General features: G+C 37.6%; 1 pseudogene; it reads left to right on the top strand.

The window, feature by feature from the left end:
* The window catches only part of LOC118837077, a 48,877-nt pseudogene that overhangs the window by 12,778 nt on the left and 16,790 nt on the right, over positions 1-19,309 (top strand).

Genomic DNA, 19,309 nt, shown 5'->3' with positions numbered 1-19,309 from the left:
TGACTGAATTTTGTAATTTAATCAGTGTTGACATGTAGGTTCATCTTCAATAGACTTACTGAAAGCCTCTTTGCATCCATTCCAGTGTCAGACAGGAGGATGAGAATGATATATTCTTTATCTTGTTCCCATATGGTCTTGATTTCTTCCTTTAGATTGCTATATTTTGAAAACTTTTCATTTCATGTACTTGGGAGGTTACAAGTATTTAGTATGGAAACATTATTAAAAATATCAGTCTTAAATTTTTCATGGATCAATGTTATATCTAGGCAATTATGGGTGAAAATTTTATTTGTGATAAAGCTTCAGTTTCAGTTAAGTTTTTTTTGTTAAATTTATATGGATATTTTGAAGTTTATATTGTAGTACTGAGAGTTGTTATTTGTTAGTTTATGAAGAATTGTAAGCTTCTGGTGTAAAATTCTACTATTTGTTTATGTCTTCCTAGATATTTGGTGAATGAAAATTTTTGCAACAGTCAGAGATATGTTGCACTGTTTATACCATTTTCTTGCAAACTGTGTATCAATCCAAATATTCAACCTCTTTAAGAATGAGTTTTCCCTAGATCTAGGTAACACTGATACAATCCTCTATTACTATCATGCACTCCTCTACATATAAATCTGCTTCACTTGGCCATTTGTTCAATGCTTCACTCTTTACACTGTGTGTTGAGTTAGTGTTACATACTACCTTAAAGAGTCTCTTGACTTCATTTTTGGAATACTGAACTTTTTTCACTGTCCCCCACTTCAAACTGATCATCAGAATGGTTTCAGATAGGGTCAACCTGCAGCCTTCCAGCTATGGCTTTGAATCTTAGGAGAAGTTATATCAACATAGGTGTGTTCAACATATTCTACTGTGGGTGAATCTGCTCAAAATGTCTGTGATCTCTTGCTGTGAAAAATCTTCCTGAATTTCCCTCATAACTGAATTGTCACCTTGGGTTTCTGTCCTCCTCCTTTGTATGGGACGAATGTCTGTTTGAGTATTTAACCATCTCTCATTCTCTATGCAAGGCACATCCTGAACCCTAGTAGCATTTTGTGCCTCAGCCCCTGACATTGTCTCATTTTCTCTCTACTCTCTTCCCCTGCCACCATGGCAAGGACAAAGCAGGCAGTCAGGCTCAACCTGGGCTGAGTTGAAGTGCACCATTGGCCTATTTGGCCTCCTGTTGCTCCTAGCCACATTAACGTAAAAATTTTCATTTGAGTCAGTAGACTCTTGAGCAACAATTTGTTCTTCTGCTATCTGAGATTCCCCTTCTTGCCGTGGCGTAGGAGTGCCCCCATTTCTTTCACTTAATCTCAATCTTTCATATACTAGCCAGTAGGCTGATAACACTATTCAGCTTTGCCTAGATAGTGATGCCCCTGACTGAATTCTAACCTCTTGTAAACATCTTTCCAAATCCCTAGGATCTCCTTTCTGTAGCCTTGGTTCCCAGTTTTCACAGAGTCCAGCTCTTTTAGCCCATTCCTTTGCTAGGGAGGAATAAAATAGATCCTCCCACCCTGGGATATTCATCTCTTCCTCTGAAGTTCTTCTGCTTCTAAATAGAGATCTTATACCTAGCTATCCCATCCATGTCATCACCAGATATATCATGAAGGCAGAATTCATGATTTCAAAGAAAATCACATGTATGCCTGAATGGTTCAGAACTGCAGGATATGAGGAATTCTCTAAGTAGAAGGCAGAAGAATGAAAGTATTCAAGCTCCAAAGTAGAAGACCCATGGACCAGTATCCCCAATTTGAAATCCTGGCCAAAAGCTTCCAGGCCCAATAAGTCTTCCTCACAAGAGTAACCAGGAGGTTACAGAAAAACATTATGACATTAATCCAAATCATATTCATGCTTCCCCCCTCCAGTAAGAAGATTACCCACTGGCCTCAAGCCCTTGCTCAGCACTCTCCAGTTCCCACTCGGGTCAGCCCTGCTCTCAGCAGCGCCTGCTGCTTCAGCTTCTTCTGCTTTGGCTTCTTCTGCTGCCACTGCTGCCACTGCTGCCACCACTGCTGCTTCTCCTGCCTTCACCACGTCTAAATCTCCAAGCTGTGTTCTCTCTTTTTATACAGTTTCAGATGTCATCAAGCATCATCTGAGGGAACAGAACTTAAGCTCCTATGATTGGTGTTGTTTAACATCTCCCCTTAGGAGCTGGGGCTCACACCCACATCGGCTTAGAACCTAGTAATTAGGGGTTCGGGGCAAACTTAGGAGCAAAGATCTAATCAGACCTCCCTTAGTTGGCCCCACCTGGGGCCCTACCTTAAGCCTATTCAAATGGGTGGGAAAGATCTTCTCATTTACTGATTGCCTTAACACCAAAGCAGATCATTTTTTTTTTCTGTAACTTATAAGAGAGTTGCCTAGAGAACTGTGAGGTTAAGGGACTTGCACAGAATCATACAGTCATTATATAATAATCAAATGAGCAAGCAGAAGTAAGACTTGAACCCAAGTCCTTCTGGCTATAAAGCCAGTTCACTCTCTATTGTACCATGCTATCTCTCATGTTAAAATGGATGTTGTCCCAAATCTTACTGCAGTTCTAAACATTAATAGCTCAAAACTGCACTAAGGATTTTGGAATACCCTGTATAGCACAACCTTTTTATTCTTATTTTCTTGGCTAAAAAATGTTTCTTTATAACTCTACCTTGGCCACCTAGATCTGTATTTTGGTATGAAGGGCTGATGATGTAGTTGCATTTTTAAAATTTATTCCCCTCCCCCTTTCTTTACTTGTTCTAAGTTCACTGCAAATTCATGATATACAACCTCACCTGGGCCCCCATTGCTGCTAGGCAATCCTATTACACCTCCATTATCAACTCACTATCCCACTCTGCACAGCCACTCTTCCAAACCTTTTCATCTCCTCTCAAACCTCCCAGGGTTTCTCTTCCTCCATTTTCTCAGCTAAGATCTTTACCTCATATTTACAGAAAAAAAAATTGAGGCTGTTCATCATAAGCAGCCAATGTTCATAAGACTGATGTTATGGGCTTAGGTGACTGGGGTTAGAATGGTGATTATCGATGATAATAGGGATATTTGGGAAAGGATTAAGTTTTGAGGAAAGATAGACATTTCTCTTTTGGATAAGTTGAGTTTGATATGATTATGGAACTTTCAGTTGGAGATGAGAATTGGTGATATGACCCTGGAGCTCAGGAGATAAACTGGTTTGGAATGTATAGATCAGATTAAGGATGATAATGGAACCCATGGAAGCTTAAAAAAGACATCCTTTAAAAAGTCTTCCTTTGACTCTAGTATCCCCCTAACTTTTTCTTATTTCCCTAAGCATTTTCTATTCTTCTCAAAATTCTTTAAAATGTGTTTCTGCCTCTATTGCTCCCATTTCTTCACTTCCCACTTATTTCTCAATTCCTTTCAAGGTGGCTTTTAATCCCTCCACTTGATTGAAACTGTTCTCTGTAAGATTAGTAAAAATCTATTAACTACTACATCTACTAGCCTTTTCTCAGTCTTCATTTTACTTGAGGACTCTGCAGATTTAGAAGATAATCATCATTTCTTTCTCCTGGATACTCTGTCTCCCATGGGCTTCCTTGCTATTTTGCTCTCTTCTTTCTGTCCTAGGATGCCTTCTCTTTTTTCTTCACTCTCTCAGTGATCATATCATTTTAATTTTCATCTCTATCATAGTGACTACAAAGTAATCATCAAGATTAATTAATTAAGGTTAATCTAACCTTAATCTGTCTTCAGAACCCCAGTTCTGAAAAAAAAAAAAAACACCTTTCTGCTGAACACCTCATTTTGGATGTCCCATGGACATATTAAATTCAACACGTCCAATATAGAACTCATCTTCTTCTTTTTTTTCTGATTTTTCTTTCTGATATTACCATCCTTCCAGGTTCACAAATTTGAACTTGATACTTCCCTCTCATTCATTACTCTAATTAGGTTTTTTTTCCCTTCCAATCTGTTTTCCTCTTAGCTGCCAAACATATATCTAAAACACAGATCTCACCTTGTCAACCTTCAACTCTAAAAGGTTTAACAACTCCCTGTTGTATCATCTAAAGCCCTCCACAATCTTGGTACTGCCTATTTTTCTGGTCTTACTTCATATTACTAAGCCTTCATGTTCTTTCCATTCAAACTGGTCTGCTCACTCTTCCCATTTTGTCTTCAGCTGAAGTGTTGTGAGGCTCAAGTGAGATAATGGATGTAAAGTATTTTGCAAACCTTAAAGCTCTACATAAATTTCAGTTACTATATAAATTTCAGTTTTTATTGTTGTCGTTGCTGTTATACCACTGTCACCAGGCCTCCAGTCTGGTAATGACATCATTCCCTGAGCCTCCTACTCTACCCTGTTGAGCTCAGTCAGTATTTATGAAGCAATACAGGGATGGGCTGATGAATGTTTAACTAGGTTTTCTTTGGGTAAAAATGGTAAACACACACTTTTAATTTTAATCTACATTATAACCATGCTTTATATCACTTTCTTAAGTCTAGATAGTTATCCAAACAAAAAATCAGGCCCTGGGTTGCAGCATTTGCTGAGGTATAATTGTGAGTTAGAATTGACTAAATCTTCCCCCAACTATGCCTTCTCACAAGTGGTCTACCATGACTGGAATGTGCTCTTCCTTCCTCTACACTTCATGGAATACCTGGATCAGGTGCCACTTCTAAATACATGAGTACTTTCTTGATCTTCTCAATTCTTAGCATTAGAATTATTATTCTCTCTTGAAATTTCTCTGAATATACTTGCATTTATTTACTCCTATATATGTCTCATTTCCAGTGGAATGTTTGATCCTTTGGGAAAGGGACTGCCTTGGTTTGCCTTTGGATCTACAATGCCTAGCCTGGTCTTTTGCATGTCTTAGTACATGCTTGTAGAATTGGATAGAATAGAATTCCCAGAAAAGTTGTAAACTGACATTTTCTGTGTAACCAAATAATTAAGTTGATAAAGATTATCCTGTCTTGGGGGTTATATAAATAATATAATGTGATGTAAAATAATAATAAATAAACAATAAAAATAATTATGTAATATGATGTGAAACAATAAAAAGCAAACATAATTATATAAATTAATATAGATATAACTTATATGCATTCTGCTGGTAGGTTCCTGAAAAGGCAAAAAGAAAAAAATCTTCAAAATTCATAGTAAAGAACCTATAATAGTGGTGTGTATGGGGATGGGGTGTAGGGGGATTCTTACTCTGCCTACTAATAAATTCCAATTTGATTAAATGCTTAGAGACCTTCATTCAATAACCTCTTTCCTAAGGATAAAGCAGGGAACTAGGGGAGAAAATAATTTAGACTCTCTAAAACTACTTCCCTGTTCTGTCTTGGTCATCTCCAAAATAGGGTTCAAGGTGCATTCTACCTTCCTTTCCTCCTCTAAGTCCCTACCATCTATATTAATTTCATTCTGGTATATTATGAATAGAACTGGGCAGGTCATAGGACTGCTGGTTTATCGTTCCCAGCAAAATAGCCAAGATTATCAGCAACTTAAAAAGATGCCTTACTCTGATCAGGAAGCTATACAGACCACAAAAAAGTGAATATTAAAGCAGACATTTCTCAGTAAGCACAGAATGAATGAGTCCCATTTAGATTAGATAAGAGGGGAAGATTGGCTATTTTTCCTCAGATTGGAGGACCAGAGGGAAAAAAAGGACTTGAAACATCTACATTTCAACTAAGTCTATGTACAGAAATTTAGCTCGTGATAAAAAGATGAAATTGGACTATGGTTTAGTTAATCACACAGATTAATTCTGAGAATTGAGACTGCATTTCTTCTGGCTTCTCCCCTTTCCTTTCAAACTCTGAGAAATCTCCCCTTGTCTCCCTGGGACCAAGGTGCATTTTACCTCATCCCATCATGTAAGTGCATTTTCAATTTGAGAAATTAAATTTCAAATTTGAGAAATTGCTGCTGCTCGTACTCATTGTGACTGCTAGCATTTCACTGCAGGAGATTTTCGGCCAAGGCTTTGAATGAAAAAATGTACATATCAGGCTTTGAGACCTTGGCTTAGAATTCTGTTCCCTCAACTGCTATAATTCTCAGGAGACTGAGATCAGGAAGAATATTGAAAAAGGGCCTCATCGTCTTCATACAGGAGTTAAAAAAGCTTCAAAGAAGGAGATTTTCTTTTAATTTGGAGAAAACTTTATAACAATTAGTGCTATTAAAAAATTTGATGCCCCATCTTGAAATGTAGTGAATTTCCCCTAAGTAAACACTATGAAAAAGAGGATGGGAAATGATGTGGTTGATGTGTGATAGAAGGAATCCCTGTAGTGGATGGAAGTATGGAAGAAGTGATCTCAAAAGTAATGTTCAACTCTAAGATTCTATAATAAATGAATGTTAATGCCAAACTGTATTTTACCAATTTTGTCACTTTTTTACTTTTTCAAGTTTCCTATTAGTTACCCCAAATTATCTTGGGGTAATGAGACATATTTGAGGGTACAAGGGACTCTGCTATTTTGGACCTCTCTCTCTCTTTTTGTCTCTGTCTTACTCTGTCTCTTTATCTCTGTCTCTCTGTCTCTCTCTGTGTGTCTCTCTTTCTCTCTCTCTCTCTTTCCTCCTGCCTCCCTCCCTCCCTCCCTCTCTCTGCCTCTCAAAAAGAAATTGATTGGCTATTAGATGAATGTTAAATAAAATTGTTTCTGTCAGACTCGTGCCTAAATGCAGAATACAGTATTAATATTTTTTTCTTTGACATGTCTCCTCCATGTGCAACTCATTAAGTGTTTGAAAAAAATGGTTATTTAGTTTTCCCCAAATTGCCTCTTTCCCAGGCCAATGACCATAACTTCCTCTCTGTTATTATAACTATGCATTGCTCAGTTTTGTGAGCTTTAAACAATTATGTAATTTTCAATGTGTATTTTGTTTTGCCTAGAGACAGCTAAGTGGTGTAGTGGACAGAGTGCTAGGTCTGGAGTCAGGATGATCTGAATTTAAACCTGACCTTGGACCCTCATTGGTTCTGTGACCCCAGGCAAGTCATCAAACCTCTTCCCAAATCAGTTTCCTTGACTGTAAAATAGAAATAATAGTAGCATCTACTACTCAGGGTATTTTTAGTATCAAATAAATGAGATAATATTTGTAAAGCATTTATCATAGCATCTGGTACATAGTAGTCAATAAATACTTGTTTCATTCTTCCCTCTTTTTCTTCCTTCCTTTTTTTCCTTCCTTCCTTCCTTCCTTCCTTCCTTCCTTCCTTCCTTCCTTCCTTCCTTCCTTCCTTCCTTCTTTCTTTTTTTCTGTTGTAACTTTACAGAAGTTCAAATAATTCTTCCCAGGCTTCTCTATATCTATTTTATTTGTTTCTTATATCACATTGATATTCCATTATATTCATATAAAACAATTTTTAGCCATTCCACAGTATATAGACATCCACTTTTTTTCTAGTTCTTTGCTAATACAAAAAAGTAATGTTATATAAAATGATTTCAAGAAAGCTACAGATGAATGAAAACACCCTTCAAGGTTGTCCTTGAAGTAGTGAGGAGGGGAAGAGAAGATGGGTTAACAGAGGCCAGAGGCTATAATTAAATTGATGACAGCCTAATGGTTCACCACTAGGAAGGAGGACTAGGTAGAGGTAAAGAAGATTTTAGTTATCAGTCAATCAATCCACAGTTATTTGCTAAGCACTTAATAGGCCTTCCCCTCTCAAGCTGGGCCTTGTGAATGCTAGCCAATGTGAGGATTGGAAAGTGTCGCCTCTAGTACTATTATTTTTTGAGGGGAAGAAGGGGGGCATCAAACTTGTAGTCTGAAGTCAGGACAACCTAATTAAGATTTGCTTTAAGATAAGGTAAGAAGAAGTTAGCTAACATTGATCATTTATCTCTGACATAAACATTGATGAGACGGAAGCTCAGTGAGGTAGACTCAAAGAATCTCTAAAACTTTTGAAGGGTGGGGGCTTTCTTTTCCTCAAAGAGGAATCCTGGAGGACAAATTATCTATACAGCTATGTTTCTGAGGGAGCATAACTGTGTGAATAACTGGGTCCATAGGAGGAGGCATGAAGAAGGATGTACTAGGAGAGAGAGGGAAGGAGGGCTGAGGAAGAAGAGGGATGCAGAATTCTGCAATTCTGATAACCCTTTGATAACAAAAGAGGTAGAGGAAGGAAATTGCACTCAATGGAATGAATTTGACTACAACTAGGAGGTAAATTTTTCCTTGTGGAACATTCACTCTGAATTATCTGTTTCAATTCTGTGCTGGGCTCCCCATAATAATGAACCATTATCTTACCAGGGCCATCCCCTTGCAAAATTCACTGTCATAAAAGTCACTTTTTAGATTTCTGAATTTTTCTTTGTGGGTCTTACTGTCCTCTCCCTCACCCTTGGGTACCTTATTCTTTCAATTACTCCACAATCTATGTACTCACCATCTTCTATGTCAACCTATTCTCAAAGAAGCCTCAATGTTATTTTCTTTCTATATTTATTCTGCATATATATACATATATGTGTGTGTGTGTGTGTGTGCACTTGTTTCCTTTCATGTTAGAATGCAAGCTTCTTAAGAGTAGGGAGCAGTTTCATTCTTCATATTTGTATCTACAGCACCTAGTACAATATCTGACACATAGTAGGCCCCTAAGAAATGCTTATTGATGAATTGTTGAAATCTTTTTACATTCAACTTTTTTTTCTATTGGACTGAGAGCCTAAGGAACCATTATTCTTATGTATGGATACTGCAGATTTCAAAGTAGGTCTCTGTGTAGACAGATTGGGAAGATGTCAGCAGGATGTGATTTGTAGGACAACAGGAAAGCTCCCTGAAACAAATATTTTTCTATCCAAATGATGTTATCTGATCCCATCCTTAGAATGAAATCTTTCCCTTGGCTTATTTACCATAAAATTAGTGTCCTTTGTCAGTTGACCAGTATGTAAGTACTTACTATCAATTCCACACAAGTTATTGTGCTTTTTTGGTGAGGTCTGTGGAGGAAAGAAAAAATACATGAGACCTAATCTCAGTGGAGGCTGTGTGGTATAATGGAAAGAATACTGAATTTGTAGTCAAAGGAACTGGATTTGAATACTTACTCTGCTGTCGTCTGCCTATGTGTCATTGGACAAATCATTAAACTCCTTGGGTCTCGATTACCTTACCAGTAAAATGGAGTTAGACGGTGGGAGACAGTATTTGACTACTAAAGTTCTAAGACACCTTCCCCTAGCTTCCTTCAAGTTGCAGCTAAAATCCCATCTTCTACAGGAAGCCTTTTCCAATTTCTCTTGACTTTAGTGCCTTCCTTTTATTGATTATTGCTAATTTATCCTGTATGTATCTTGTTTGTACATAGTTACATACATATTGTTTCCTCTATTAGATTTTGAGTTCCATGAGATCAGGTCTTTTACCTTTCTTTCTATTCCCACTGTTTAGTAAAGTACCTGCCGCACAGTAGGTGTTTAATCCATGTTAATTGTATGACCAACAATTCTAAAGCCTAAGAATAGAGGATTAGGGGTATCTTGCATTTAAAGCAGTTATTTCAGATTTTTTAAAAAACAAATCTATTCGGTCAGTAGGGTTCTAAGAATGTTAATGTGCCAAGAATGTTTTCCCTTTTCCTTCTCCACCCTTTTCACATACCTTTGATGACAACTTTTTTTTTTTTCCCCTTTAAGGCTTACATAGATGGGGCAGTGGCTAGAGCGGTAGGCTTTCAGTCAGGAAGACTTGAGTTCACATCTTGCCTTAGATCATTCCTAGCCCTGTGATCCTAGACAAATAATTTAACTTCTTTGGGCCTCAGTTTCCCTATCTGTAAAATTAGGGATTGTACTTGATCACATCTAAGCTCTCTTCCAGCACTATAATCTTTCATGTGAATTTAAATTAGATTTCATCTGCATAAAAATATTCAGGGATGGGAGGAGGATATGTTCTGTCTTGCTGCCCTTACACTCCTTTTTTCCCCACACTGCCTTCACAAGGAGCAGTAAGAACAGCCGTCACCATTGTTTGCCACACATGACTCTACTCAGAGTGTGGATGGTGGTGATGTCCAAATTTGTGACCGCCAGTGAGTAAAAATATCAGAAGCAACATGATATGATGGAAAAACAAAACAAAACAGAACAAAACACTGGGCCTGGAGTTCGAAGGCCTTTATTCACTCCCTACCCCCCCCAGAAACAACCTGTTTGACCTTAAGAAATCACTTCATCTCTCTGGGCCTCAGTTCCTCATCTGTAATATGAGAGCATTGACCTTTGTAACCCTTGAAGTCCCCACCCGGAGTCCCTAGATCAATGTTTCTGAATCTTTTTCTGGTTTGACCCTCAGCTCCATGTGTGACCTTGAGTTGAAGTCCCTTAAAGTTCTCCATCAATAAAATTCTAGCTAACTAGACTTTTGACCTATCCTAGGGTGATAGATGGCTTAGTATTGCATGAGAGCTAATGAGTTAACATTTGCAGAATGCTGGGAGCTATTTGAGTGAATGACATTCTCCAAGCATAAAGGATTGTTATTCATTACCCAGAATGCATACAAATAAAATAAGTGCTTCCTAGAATAGGAAAATTGGAGCAAGAAGCCATGATATGCCCAGTATGAAAGACAGGTTGGAGATTAATACAATGGATAAACTGTTTTAAGACCAGCAGTTTCACGCTAATGAAAAAAAGGCATGAAGACTATATTTTGGTCTGGCGGTCACAAGCAGAACTGGAAATGTCAAATCAGTATGATTTACTTCTTGTATTCCTTCTAAGTTTTATTGAATACCCTCCAGGCTATGCAAGCTGGGATTTCTAGATAGAAAATTATGCTGAAAATAAATGTAATGATATGGAGAATACGTAGTTTCTCGTGTCTGTATCATTCTGAAAGATATGATATAGAGGCTGCCTTGACAAGAGATTAGGCATATGATTACATACCACTAGTTCCCTCACTTCTTGTCTTTCTTGCCAACTATTTTAAACTCTTTTGTGGCAGTGTTTTAACAAACACAAAAGCAGTTAAATCTATTGGGGTATTCTTTTGGCTGAATTGCTTTGTCTTACATCATCTTCTTTCATCTTTCTATACCTCCTACTTGGCACAGTACTTGGCTACTTAATATTATTCAAAGTACTTTCTGTTCTCATTTAATCCTCCAAATAATAGTGACATAGGATTTACAGCTGGGACAACCACTAGATAAGGAAACTGAGGCCCAGAGAGATTCCCATATAAATGACCTCATTAGCACAGAGACTAGGAATTGTTGTATTCAAGAGCTTTCAGAAATAGGATTAGAGCCAGAAGGGGTCTTAAAAACCAAATAGTTCATACCCTTCATGTTATCAGTGAGCAAATTGAAGTACAAGGAGTTTAAGTGACTTGCCCTTGTTCACAGAGCTACTAAGCATCAGAGCCAGCTTTTGAACCCAGGTTCTCAAATTCTTTCTGCTATAACATGGTGGCTTGTCCAAGATCACACAGATAGTAGGTAGGTTCAGTAGATGTCATAATGCTCATGTTACAAATAAGGAAACTGAGACACCAGAGTTAAGCAACTTGCCTAAAGTCATGTAACTTAGATAAGGGTCCAGGACTAGGGCTTGTTTATCTTGAATCCTAGTTCAATTCCTCAACTATAGTAATAAGTCTCTTACCTAGTGTGAGAAGAGGCAATATTGTGTAGTGGCTCGAGAGCCAGCCTCAGAAGGAGAAAGATGGGTTTACATCCTGCTTCTAGTAGATACTATGTGATCCTATACAAGGTATTTATTCTCTGCTTTAAAAAACAAAACAAAACAAAACAACTTCATTAGGAAACTAGAAGTTCCTAGACAACTATAACTTTAAACGTTTTAATACCATTTTTGGATGGAAAGCTTTCTCAAATACAGTTCTCCTGTCTCTACCATCTGAAACCAACTACATTGAACATGATTTAATCTTTTCACAATGTCCCAGTTCATTCCTATGGATGATTGTTATGCTATAACGAAGAGCTGCTCTCAAGAACCACTGAAGTGATAGGACTATTACTTTCACACTATGTGACCTCCCATTATCTAGTTTACTACATTCCTTCACATGTCTTTAGTTAGTATTCTGTCTCTTCCATTGTTGTCAAGAAATTTGATATTAATTCTCATTCCTTGACATGTATAGCACCACTCCCTACTTCTGTCTATGAGCTAGAAATAAAATAGCCAACATTTATTAGAATTGTATATTAAGTAAGAGTAAATAGGATCCATACTCCTTAAAGCCAAGTGGGTGAGCTTTACTACATAGATTTTACCTTTTTTTTTTTAGTTCATTCAAAGCCTCCCCACCCCACCCCCATTCCCTTTCTTATTTATATGTTTTCAGTTGTGCACTGAGGTCAATGGAAGAATGACCTTTGGTTAATGAGATCTTGCTGTAGATTTTAAAAATCTTGATCAGGTGACTTAAACTTTCTTGGCTTCATTTTCTTCCTGGGAAATTAGAGGATTGGATTAGGTGATCTCTCCTGATTTTAAAGTTTTACAAATCCATGATCATGAAAAGGAGGGATAATTTCTCTTATAACCTGTTATTTCTCCTCATAAGGAATTCAAAGGTCTTTTGGCTTAACCAAGAAACTCCTAGAATACTCAAATTCCCAGGATCACCTTGACCAAATAAGATAAACAGCAACTGCTGATAACCTCCTGGGGTGTACCTCCTAGGGGAATTTGGGTATCTACTATTCTGCAGACATTCCCCTCCCCGTTATGAGTCAGCACCAGTCCCTTGGTCCAGGCTCTGAGCTCCCTTCCTCTAATGCCTATTTCTGCTAGAACTGGATAAGAACCCTATAAAAACCAGTCTGACTTTACTGTTTTGGCTGCTCTCCTCCATCGGACTCCCAGTGGACCTGACCTATTTCCATCGTCTGTGATTGTCCTTCTTTGCTGTCTTCTCAATAAAGCTGGGTTGCTTTACTCTTTCTGTCTTGTTCCTTCTACTTCAGTATTTCAAACTTTGTTCTCATTTAGTCATTTTCAGTTGTTTCTGACTCTTTTAGGGGTTCTTTTGGCAAATATACTGGAATGATTTGCCGTTTCCTTCTCTAACTCATTTTACAGATGAGGAAACTGAGGCAAACAGGGTTAAGTGATTTTCCCAGGGTCACACAGTGCCTGAGGCCAGATATGAACTCAGGTCTTCCTGACTCCAGGCTCAGTGTTCTACCCACCGAGACACCTAGCATTCCCATTTCAAAAGTTACTAAACCTGTAAAAAGACATTTCTCTGCAATACTTACTAAAGAGTTCCATAGAAAATCTGATATAAACAAGCAAAAACAAAGTTTGCACATAGTCCTATTCATTTCTTAAGACATGATTTCATGTAAATCTCAATCTACATGTCTAGAATATAAATAATCATGTCTCTCCCCTGCTACCGCTGCCATACTGGTTCCTTCTCTTGGACTTCACTATTTATGCTAAATTCAAAAGTACTACCTTGATTCCAATCTCACAGAGATCACCTCTAAAATCATCTTTGCTGACCCCTTCTCCCCCACCTACTTTTGCCTAAAGCTATGGGCAAGTTAAATTATTTATTCCCTGAATGAGCTATGTTTTCCCATCTCCACACTTTTATGCATCATAACCCATTCCCTGAAATGCCTAAACTGAACTCGTTTTGAACCACACTTCAAAACCTACGTCTTCTGTGAAATTTACTTTTTATGATACTTTCCATTTTTCTCATAGTCAGAAGTAATCTCTACTCTGGATTCTCTTCACATCTTTCTTATCATACTTATGACATTTAGCCCTCTAGTGTAGTTTTGTTTTTGGTAATGATCTTAGCTACTCCTTTATTGTTTTCTGCTTCCCTTGCAAAGCAAAGTGTAATGCATACGTAATACAGTGACTTACACATTTTTCATTCTTCTTCAGGCTGTAATCTAAGCTTTCTCAACCATGCCAAGAAAATTCTTCACCTTGGGATTCTCACATTGGAAGTACCCTTCCTGCTTAGGTCTTTCCCTCTGATTGGATGACATTCCCTAGAACCTCCAGGCCAGCCCCATCCTATTCCTCACCAGGCTATACTCCCCCCAGACTTTCTTGCTGCTTTCTCAACTCATCCCCTCTCCCCACTCACTCCATTCAGTGTCCTTTTATGTGTAGTCTTCTATAATTAGAATGTAAGATCCTCCAGGGCAGGGACTATCTTTCTTCTTGTATTTGTATTGTCAGAATTTAGTGCTGGAGCTCTTAATAAATTCTTGTTGATTGAATGAGTTAAATATTCAATAAATATTTGTTGAATGGATGAATGAAAGAATGAATCATTCCTGGTTAGTTGCGTGTGAATCTGTGGAATGAGCTACTGATCTCCTCATCCTGAGTTGTCTGCTCCTAAAAGCAAAATTGACAGTCTCTAGCTCTAGTTCAGTCTTGCTTAGGTCTTGTGCTTCATTTAATTTGATTTCAAATGCCAAATACTATCTAAGTACATAGGCACAGGCCAGCATGAGGAGGAATACTATGTTTTGAGAACCCAGCAGAGGTACTTGAAAGTCATCAGCAGCTCCTATTTGTGGAAATCAGGTGGCTTAGCTCAGCCAGGTGTGCTTGGACTTTTGATGACCTATAACCACATGGGAGAAGCATCATGGAAAATACCCCCCCACACACATAGGGCTGAATGATTGCATACATGTAATTGAGGACTAACTTTTATATGTTGTGAATGGCCTTATACCTAATAAATATGTAAGCTCAACAAGTAACCTACATTATACTCCAAGAAGTAATTTGTGCTATTTATCAGTTGGTCTACAGCTAGAAACCAAGATGCTTTTCCTGTCCCTTGAACATATATTTACCAGTTTGAAGGGCCCCAGGTTATTTTGATTGGTGTTTGCACATGTATTGATGTACATGCTATTTGTAGCTAAAGGGACCCCTGGAATCTGATTCTATCTCTTCTTAACCTCATATATATAGTACAGGCTTGGGGACACACCTAGTTGGCCCTAACTCATCTCTGATTCTGGTGCTTTGATCCTACCTTTTTGCTCACTCAATTTTGGTACCACTTACAGTTCGGATCCCTGGAAGCCCTTGACTTATGAGTCTTTTTCTGTTTTTTTTTTTTTAACAGTTTAACCCAAATAAAGAACTATTTTTTTTTTTCTGTTTGTGGCGTTGCTAGATCTATAAACCTATTTAGTTTACGAGGGCCTGTGCTCTCATCTATATTTGAGCATTAAGTAAGTCTCTTTGTATTACAAATAGCTATCAGTATTGCAGATAAGACATTCTCAACATTCTGGCTTATAGATACTATTGATTTAGTCATTACTTTCTGCATTTCTCATTTACTATGCTTCAGGATGTGCTTTGCACAGCTTTTGGGATAATTATGTTGTGGAATTTTAAATAAGTGTCCTCCTTCACCCTTGTATTGCATTCATAGAAGTGAGCAAAAGAGGGTATTGTTTCCATTTTCTGAAGATTGAGTACTGATCCAGTTTCAAACAAGAAATTAGATGTAATAATGTCCAGTGGTAGTTGAAACTTAAGTTCCCAATCGAACATAGTGAAAACAGCATATATCTTACATTGTTTTGTTTTCATAGAAATCTCACAGAAGGAAGGACACCAAAAATATGACTGAATAGGGAATATGTATTTATGTGAATTGTTTTGGTGGTGATGTACTAAGTAGAGAGTTGATCTCAGAACCATAAAGGACTGAGTTCAAGTGCCCACTGTAACATATATGGGCTATGAGCCCAGGGAAATCACTTTCAGTGACTTCTCAGTGTGTTAAGAATATTTGTTTAAGAGAATTTGGCATAGTATTTTTACAGGGAGTTAGTCAATGAAATCATGGTTACAGTGCCATACACATATGTATAATAAATGTATGTGCATATATGTATATTACACACATGTAAACATATGTGTATACGTATTTAGGTTTGGGTGACTGGAGAGAATTTATACATGATCTCCAACATCAGTTTCTACACCTTCTAGACATTAAGGAAGTAGGCCAATCAGTCAGCAAGCATTTATTAATCACCTATTATGTGCTACGAACTGGGGATATAAAGAAAGGCAAAAAATAATTCCTACCCTCAAAAACATCACACACTAATGAAGGAGACAACGTGCAAACAAAGTACTTAGAAGACATGTACAATAGAGACTTTTATGCGTATACATATGTGATCATGGACACACACACATATAGCTGGGAGAGGGGTGTCATAGGCTGAAGGAGGAGTTAAAAGGTTTGGGATAATTAATATGTGAATTGATTAGGGAAGTGTAAAAGGATTGTCTTGCTAAAATGAGGGTCCATTTGAAATAACATAACATAAATTTTCGACGGAGCAGTCAAATGTATATATTTTTTAAATTTTCTCCAGTTCTCTTCAACCATATATGAAGCAAAGGCTGCAGATAATGGGAGTAATCCACAGTTGGGGCTTATCAGTGAATGATTGGTAATAGGATATAGGTGAAAAGGACTTAAGTATATAGGATAATGAATTGAACAGGATTCTGAAAGGGTCAAAAGAGCAAATGAAGCTAGTACAGGGATGATGGCCTGAGTCCTGAGGGTGGAGAGATTGGAGATCTTCACGAGAGTTATAATATATATATATATATATATATATATATATAAATAATATATAAAAATAATATATATAATATATAAATATATAATATATAAATATGTATAAATATATAATATAATATAATATAATATAATATAATATAATATAATATAATATAATATAATATAATATAATATATAAAGTTATAAGATGGAATAATATAAGATTATGATCAGATAAAGAAATTTTGAGGTTTGCTCCAATGGAAGCATATTCCTTGTGGGAGAAGGCAAGATCAAAGGTACGAACATTTTGGTAAGGTTGGCTAGAGTACTAGGTCTTTGTTACTGAATTAATTGAGGAATTGGGAAGTTTAAATGGTTGAGGGAGTATCACTATATATGTTGTAGTCCCTTACTATGAGTACAGGATTTGGGATGGGGACAAATACTGATCCAGGCCCTGAATACATTGAAGGAGAAAGGAGAGTATCCTGGGAGTCAGTTGATAATAGCTACCTGGATATTGATTGGTGCTAAATTTTGATTCAGTGAACTTCAAAGGAGGAGAGAATACTTTGATGGTGGTTAATGAAGAGATGTGAAGTGGTAATGGGGAGCAAAGACTATTCTGACTCCCTAATCATGACTGGCGAATAAAGGGATGTGTGTAAAAGTACAATCATTACTGAAGAGGGTGGCCAGAGATATCATGTCAGTAGGAGGCAACCATCAGAATAAGTGGGAAAGGAAAAGTTTTGAGATGAAAGCAAGCTTACTAACTATGGAATAGGCATTTGAGTGAACACAAGGGAAGGTAGATTTGCAGTAGAACATTGTTGGGATAAGGTTGAGTGGGATGGAAATAGTGAAGCAGGCTGTGGGAAATAGGAAATGGGGTTTATACAATGACAAGTAGGAGTTCAGAATGATTGAGATGGGGTCATCAACACTGAAAACAAACAACCAAAGAGTCACAGAGGTTTTGCAACAACAACAACAACAACAACAGAGAGTTCCCTCAGGTTATCAAAACCACAGTTAACTCTAAACATAAAATAAAATAAAACAAAATAAAACCAAAGAGCTAACAGTGGTTATAAGCAAAAAGCTTTCTTTATCCCATCAGAGGAGAGAAACTAGATGTGGGCCAGGGCCTCCTCTCCTACCAGGAAGACCTGCTTTAGCATGAGCAAGTGTCAATACACATACTAGTGGCTATGCAGTGAGAGGATAACAGCAACAATGAGACAAGTCTGATTCACAGCAGGACTTCATGATTGGAACATGGATACTACAGGGGCTTGCCTGAACTCAGGGGCCACCTGGGGTTGTTCAGAAACAATTCTGGAATTTTGCTGCAGCTAAGGTCATCCAGAGGGTGAACACAAAGGATTGTTATGTCAAGCTCAAGGAACAGCTTGCTTGCTGGGTCTTAGCTCCAGAAAACAGGGTGTCTTCTAATAGTAAGTAGAGAGGAGTAAAAAGAGAGGGGTGGTCTTGGCATGGGGATCCTGACAGGATGGAAATATGCTCACCATTAAGTAATGAATCCTAACAGAGTATTAGTGACTGGAGAGAGGTCCATTGAGGGAAACAATTATTAGAATGATTAAGGCCCTCCCCTTGACTTCAAGATAAAGAACTGAAAGGTACAGTAATAGGAGATTATGATATAGGTGAAAAATAGATTTAGGAGGGGTAAGGCATATGGAAAGGAGAAATAGTATGAAGTTATGGTCAGATATAGGAATGTTAGATTTTTTGAGTATAGATGTAGAACACTGGCAAGAACCAAATTTTAACCATCCTTTTGTGTGGCTGAGGTGTAGATTATGAACTTTGATGGTGAATATTATGAGCTGGATATGATTTAGGCTAGTTTGCTGGTAGCTCAAGTTTAATACTGGGGGGAAATCATTGATTAGTAATAGGATTTGAGTGAAAAGGACTTAAGTATATAGGATAATGAAATGGACCTTGAGAGGAGGTAGAGATTCTAAGATGTAGGTTCCCCAAGTGGGCAATACCACCCACTGGGGGTGCTAGAATGATGTATGGGTGTGGTAGTAGTCTTGGGTACAATTGGGGGCATGGAATAAAAATAAAGGGGTGCTGGAAGTATAAAGAAAGGAGAGAAGAGAAGAAAATTTTGAAAAACTGATTGTATTGCATAACAGTTAGAGTATTTTCCAAATAAACACACAAAATGCAAGTTAAAACCCGTCAGTGGTCAAGTCTGACCACAGGTCTTCCTTCCTTCCTTCTTTTCTTTCTTTCTTTCTTTCTTTCTTTCTTTCTTTCTTTCTTTCTTTCTTTCTTTCTTTCTTTCTTTCTTTCTTTCTTTCTTTCTTTCTTTCTTTCTTTCTTCCTTCCTTCCTTCCCTCCCTCCCTCCTTCCCTCTTTCCTTTCTTTCTTTCTTATTCTCCTCAGCACACTACTAGGCAGCCTATATTATCTCTGAAATGCTCTTGAATAGCCCTATATATAGGGCATGAACTAGAGCACTTGAGAGTCAGAGAGTACTTTGAAATGAATATGCTCCTTTTTATAAACATGTGATTCTGGTAATTTTACATCCGGAATCTAACCTGTTTCCAATTGGTTTAAGGTGTACTGGTGCATATGAAACACCTGGTGTTTAAT

This window comes from Trichosurus vulpecula, chromosome 2, assembly GCF_011100635.1.
Source record: "Trichosurus vulpecula isolate mTriVul1 chromosome 2, mTriVul1.pri, whole genome shotgun sequence".
NCBI lineage: Eukaryota > Metazoa > Chordata > Mammalia > Diprotodontia > Phalangeridae > Trichosurus > Trichosurus vulpecula.
Note: the sequence above shows the minus strand (reverse complement) of the source record. Positions and strands in the feature narration are given on the sequence as shown.